Genomic DNA, 7,022 nt, shown 5'->3' with positions numbered 1-7,022 from the left:
AAGGGTTAGGTTAAAGGAGTCCCAAGGAGGCAGCAAGGCACGGGGGCGCCCCCCCCCCTAGGGCGTGCACTATCCCCTTGCCGCCGCCTCGTGACTCTTCTGACTTCATCTCCGAGTCTCCGGGGTGTCTTATGGTCCAAGGAAAATCATCGCGAAAGTTTTATTATGTTTTGAATCCGTTTGGTATTCCTTTTCTGCGAAGCTCAAAAACAAGGAAAAAATAGAAACTGGCACTGGGCTCTAGGTTAATAAGTTAGTCCCAAAATAATATAAAATAGCATATTATGCATATAAAAAATCCAAAGCAGATAATATAATAGCATGGAACAATAAAAAATTATAGATATGTTGGAGACGTATCAATTAATCATTAATACCAATATCGAAGCGAATATCTCTTTTTAATTGAAATATCTTGGTTAAAATAAAGGTGAAATGAGTGTAAAAATATCACTCATCCTCGAGCAACATAAAGATAAATCCGAATCATAAGGAATTGAGTTGTTTAAACCGAAATAACGAGAAGGTTCTGGTTCACTTATGATCGATGTGCCTAGATAGCCCTCCGCTTCTTGACCTGAAAACCTAGAATAGTTGTAGCGGTGGCATGGCTATAGTGCAAGTGTTAGTGAAGCAAATATAACCAACACAAAGTTCTTGCTCTACTAGATTTAGCAACTTTGCAACACTTTTATTCTATTTATTCTAGACAGCACTTGCTTGCCGAGAATGCACTGAAGAGTTTTTCTTTAGATAGAGCCAATAAAACACAAATTAGGGAGTGAAAGCATGTAGAAAAATGTGACGCCCTAATGCTCTTAAGCACACCCACAATCATTTCCTCCTCAAGGCTCTTAGGCACTTTATTTCAATCATTGTGTGCTGGAACTTTATTGTCACGTGAAGGGATTATACCAACTAAGTGATCATGCATAGGTTTTCGCTGTGGGTTGATGTTTAGGAACTATGGACCTCTGATATATGTCTCCTTGAAGCTCTTTAATTTGATCAGTTCCTTTTAATCACCACATAGACACCATTTCAAGAGAAAGCCGAATAGGTGGACGGAGTCCTCAGCGTAAATCAAGAAAGGTGACGCAGCCACATTTATACACGTACACGTGCATATAGTAGCAGGGCCATGGCACCGGCAAGGAGCTGAAGCACCATGTAAGAGATACAACACTGATTTTTGGTATAATCTCGTTCACACTTCGACTAAGTTCCTCTAGACAATTTAATCCACAAGTGTTATCAAGTCTATTGAGATTAACAACATGGGGTTGAGCAATTCAATCATCACTTCTACTACAATTTTCTCAACTCCGAAGTCTTGAAAGACTCTTGCTTGTGCATATTTATCCTTAGTTAATATCATTTGATTCAAAAATAGTCCCATGACTCTTGGTTGTCTAAACTAAACATAATAAAGGCTACAAAATTATTTCAGCGGTGAACGTTGGGGTAACGACCTCAAAGGCATGTGGATGTTGCAAGTCGCTTCCTGTTGGCGTGGAGTGGCGGCGCCTAGATCCGCGTAGCAACATGGTTGGCCTCCTGATGGCCATGATGATGGTATAAGGTGGTAATATGTCCTACTCATTTGCTAGTGCCACTCCGAGTTGGGTAAATATTGGAAATTCTGTTTACAAGAAGGTGGGAATATTTCTCTTCGATCTATTGAATTGGTTTGGCCAACTAGATTGATTTTTCTTGCAACGGGAGAGGTACTTTGTGATGGGCTTGATCTTGCGGTGCTCAATCCCACTGACAGAAGGGGACATGACACGTATTTGTACTGTTGTCATTAAGGATAAAAAGATGGGTCTATTCATGCGTGAGTTGTCACTGAGGTAATTACTTATCTCTACTGCACTACTCTGCCCTTCCTCTTCAGGGAAAATCACAACAAAGCTTACCAGTAGCAACCAGCCTCTTTAGGGGTAAGCTGAGGCTAGGGCGATGATACCATATGTGAAGTCCTATTTGCTTCGGCATCAATCTCTTCATGAACCCACTCCTCATCTGAGTTCAGTGATGGTGTCATACACCAGACGTGGCTCACCATTATGGAGCTCAGATGTGGGCCTGTCAGTAGGCACAAGAGGCCCACTGTTGATCTAGCAATAGGAGGAAGCCCAACGGAGGTGGGCGATAACCCTGGATCATCTTGATCCCCAAGCTGGTAGCGGCGGCCACCGGATCGCATCTCCATTTTTAAAACCCTAGCCCGCACCATGTATATAAGGGAGAGCTAGAGGTCTCTCATTCCAAGGTCTACTCCTCGTAGAACAACTCCTGGTAGCAATCTACGTCTACACCATTGTAACCCATTGCACGAGGTATCCCACCATGAATAACCACAACAAGCAGGATATAGGGTATTACTCCCCGGAGGCCCGAACCTAGATAAACTCCCCATGTGACCTCTGATCTATGACTTACGCTAGGCACCCTACCGAGGGATTTGACGGTTTTTGCACCGCCGTCCACCGTGAGGACACCCCAATCAATAGGATTGGCTCCGGACGAGGAGTCGCTGCCAGATCTAGACATGGTATGGTGAGGGAGGGGAGCGAACAGTGAAGCGGAGTGGATGGTGAGAGGATAGTGAAGCGAGGCGAACGAGGACAGTGAAGAGAAAGTGGTTAGGGTCTTGTCGGGATGTGTGGGGTCCGTGTGGGACAGCACATGTCGAATTCAACATGGTCGTCATGTTTGGACGCGTTAGGACTGCTCCATATCCGCCCCCACATATGAGCCAGATATGAGGGTGTCGGACAACCCTTGAGGGTTCTAGTTGGGTATTGTCACATATCCGCATAGTGATGGAGCTAGCGAATTGTCAAAGCCTAGGCACACGATAAGCTAAATTTTACTTTATGGTATCAAACACCACAAGCTCCTCATTTCTGTCACATTCTCGGTGGTTTAAAAGACATTGCCGGTTCGGTCAGCGTCCGCTCCAGCCGGAGTTGAATTCCCACATGAATTGGAGGATCCGACAACTTGGTATGAGTAGGCTGACCCAAAATGAAATAAAGCACCCAGGCTGGCCCAGTTGGAGCAACTTACATATTTTTCATCCTTTCGTATTTTCCAACAATGTTGAGGAATACGATAGCTTGGGACGCTTGCCATAGTTTAGAAAATTGTCGACATCGAGCCCGAGAACGTGCCCATTTTGCCCGATCGGTAATTCACCCATGTATCCACCCCACATATGAACTAGATATGAGGGTGTCGGACAACCCTTGAGGGTTCTAGTTGGGTATTGTCCCATATCCGCATAGTGATGGAGCTAGCGAATTGTCAAAGCCTAGGCACACGATAAGCTAAATTTTACTTTAGGGTATCAAACACCACAAGCTCCTCATTTCTGTCACGTTCTCGGTGGTTTAAAAGACATTGCCGGTTCAATCAGCATCTGCTCGAGCCAGAGTTGAATTCCCACGTGAATTGGAGGATCCGACAACTTGGTATGAGTAGGCTGACCCAAAATGAAAGAAAGCTCCCAGGCTGGCCCAGTTGGAGCAACTTACATATTTTTCATCCTATATTCGTATTTTCCAACAATGTTGAGGAATACGATAGCTTGGGACGCTTGCCATAGTTTAGAAAATTGTCGACATCGAGCCCGAGAACGTGCCCATTTTGCTCGGTCGGTAATTCACCCATGTATCCACCCCACATATGAACTAGATATGAGGGTGTCGGACAACCCTTGAGGGTTCTAGTTGGGTATTGTTCCATATCCGCATAGTGATGGAGCTAGCGAATTGTCAAAGCCTAGGCACACGATAAGCTAAATTTTACTTTAGGGTATCAAACACCACAAGCTCCTCATTTCTGTCATGTTCTCGGTGGTTTAAAAGGCATTGCCGGTTCGCTCAGTATCCGCTCGAGCCGGAGTTGAATTCCCACGTGAATTGGAGGATCTGACAACTTGGTATGAGTAGGCTGACCCAAAATGAAAGAAAGCACCCAGGTTGGCCCAGTTGGAGCAACTTACATATTTTTCATCCTATATTCGTATTTTCCAACAATGTTGAGGAATACGATAGCTTGGGACGCTTGCCATAGTTTAGAAAATTGTCGACATCGAGCCCGAGAACGTGCCCATTTTGCCCGGTCGGTAATTCACCCATGTATCCACCCCACATATGAACTAGATATGAGGGTGTCGGACAACCCTTGAGGGTTCTAGTTGGGTATTGTCCCATATCCGCATAGTGATGGAGCTAGCGAATTGTCAAAGCCTAGGCACACGATAAGCTAAATTTTACTTTAGGGTATCAAACACCACAAGCTCCTCATTTTTGTCACGTTCTCGGTGGTTTTAAAGACATTGCCGGTTCGGTCAGCATCCGCTTGAGCCGGAGTTGAATTCCCACGTGAATTGGAGGATCCGACAACTTGGTATGAGTAGGCTGACCCAAAATGAAAGAAAGCACCCAGGCTGGCCCAGTTGGAGCAACTTACATATTTTTCATCCTATATTCGTATTTTCCAACAATGTTGAGGAATACGATAGCTTGGGACGCTTGCCATAGTTTAGAAAATTGTCGACATCGAGCCCGAGAACGTGCCCATTTTGCCCGGTCGGTAATTCACCCATGTATCCACTAGTTGGGTATTGTCCCATATCCGCATAGTGATGGAGCTAGCGAATTGTCAAAGCCTAGGTACACGATAAGCTAAGTTTTACTTTAGGGTATCAAACACCACAAGCTCCTCATTTCTATCATGTTCTCGGTGGTTTAAAAGACATTGCCGGATCGGTCAGCATCCGCTCAAGCCGGAGTTGAATTCCCACGTGAATTGGAGGGTCCGACAACTTGGTATGAGTAGGCTCACCCAAAATGAAAGAAAGCACCCAGGCTGGCCCAGTTGGAGCAACTTACATATTTTTCATCCTATATTCGTATTTCCAACAATGTTGAGGAATACGATAGCTTGGGACGCTTGCCATAGTTTAGAAAATTGTCGACATCGAGCCCGAGAACGTGCCCATTTTGCTCAGTCGGTAATTCACCCATGTATCCACCCCACATATGAACTAGATATGAGGGTGTCGGACAACCCTTGAGGGTTCTAGTTGGGTATTGTCCCATATCCGCATAGTGATGGAGCTAGCGAATTGTCAAAGCCTAGGCACACGATAAGCTAAATTTTACTTTAGGGTATCAAACACCACAAGCTCCTCATTTCTGTCACGTTCTCTGTGGTTTAAAAGACATTGCCGGTTCGGTCAGCATCCGCTCGAGCCGGAGTTGAATTCCCGCGTGAATTGGAGGATCCGACAACTTGGTATGAGTAGGCTGGCCCAAAATGAAAGAAAGCACCCAGGCTGGCCCAGTTGGAGCAACTTACATATTTTTCATCCTATATTCGTATTTTCCAACAATGTTGAGGAATACGATAGCTTGGGACGCTTGCCATAGTTTAGAAAATTGTCGACATCGAGCCCGAGAACGTGCCCATTTTGCCCGGTCGGTAATTCACCCATGTATCCACCCCACACATGAACTAGATATGAGGGGTGTCGACTAGTCCAGACGTTTGGACTGGATTTGAGGGGGGTCTAATAGGGTGGCTTAATTTGATTTTGGGAGTGTTTGAACTGTCCACTCGGACATTTAGGGGAGAAGTAGGAGGTTCGGTTGGAGATGCTCTTTGTTTTTCTCTCACATTGTTGTCTGACAAGTTTCCTTAGTTGTTCCTACAATATTTTTTCCATCCAACAACCCCAAGGAGGCACGATAGTCTTCCTAAAAGATTACTATTGTCCTACATATGAGTTGGATATGAGGGGTGTCAGACAACCCAGACGTGTGGACTGGGGCTGAGGGGTGTGGTAGGATGGCTTAATTTGATTTTGGCAGTGTGTGGATTGTCCGCCCGGGTGTTTTGGGGAGAAGTAGGACGTTCGGTTGGAGATATTTTTATTTTCTCTCACATTGCCTTCCAACAAATTTGCTTTGTTTTTGTATGGTATTTTCTCAGTTCAACAACTCCAAGAAGGCACAATAGTGTTTGTAAAAGATTACTATTGATTACAAATCTTCTACCGTCAATCTTCCTCGAAAGAAATATTCAAGAACACATTAGATGCTACGAAAAAAACAAAAGATCACAATGACTAAATTCCCATAGAAGATGGATTCTTCATCTTTTTCTCTTCAACTATTCCCTCCGTAAAGTGTGTTTAAATCGCTAGTAGCTTTCTCCGTAGATCACTAATAATAATTTAAATGATTTTATATTTTTTTACGGAGAGAGTATTTCGCGAGATACCTCCATGGATGGGTTGGAAGTCGAGACGCGAGAGCTGGAGCAAAGATGGCGTGGAATTTCGGGGTGAAACACGGGGCGCGCTTTCGTTCGCGGCCTTGTCCATTTTGGCCCGCACCACGTGCTCTTTCAGGAAGGGTCCAAACTCCAAAGATGCTTTGGTGCCAGTCCAGACATTGACTTGGACAAGGCCCCTGTGAATGACTTGATCGCCTGCGCTGCCATGCCCTGCAGGTGGGGCCAGCCCTCCTCCTGTCTAGTGGCTGCCTCTTTCTCTTGGGCTCTGAACCTCGCGGGGCTGCTTGCTCGTGCCGTCTGCCGTGCGCATGCACGAGAATCCGAGTCGGTTCAGTTCAGGCTCTTTTTTTTTGGTCAGATGGATGGGTTCGGTTCAGGCTTGGTATTTTGGTAAAGTAACAGACGTGCATCCGTTGGTTGTTACAGATGGCCGGGAGCATGACCCGGGAAAATGAACAAATGGCCGTAATAAAAAGAGGCTGCTCGTAGCAGAGCTTTCCATTTCGATTTCCATTTCGAGCTTTTCAACGCGGATTCGACGGGGCGGGCGGGGAATCGTATTCACCGGTCCATGCTCCTAGGCTTTGTTCCACGACCACCACCACGTCCACCGTGAAAAGGGGAAAGGAAATGGAGCATCAAATTCGCGTTTCTCAACGGCCACGGGAGACGCCATTGACTGACTGACTATTCTCGATCCCCACCGCCAC

The sequence above is a fragment of the Triticum dicoccoides genome, chromosome 3A (assembly GCF_002162155.2).
Source record: "Triticum dicoccoides isolate Atlit2015 ecotype Zavitan chromosome 3A, WEW_v2.0, whole genome shotgun sequence".
Taxonomy (NCBI): Eukaryota; Viridiplantae; Streptophyta; class Magnoliopsida; order Poales; family Poaceae; genus Triticum; species Triticum dicoccoides.
This window is presented reverse-complemented; position numbering follows the sequence as displayed.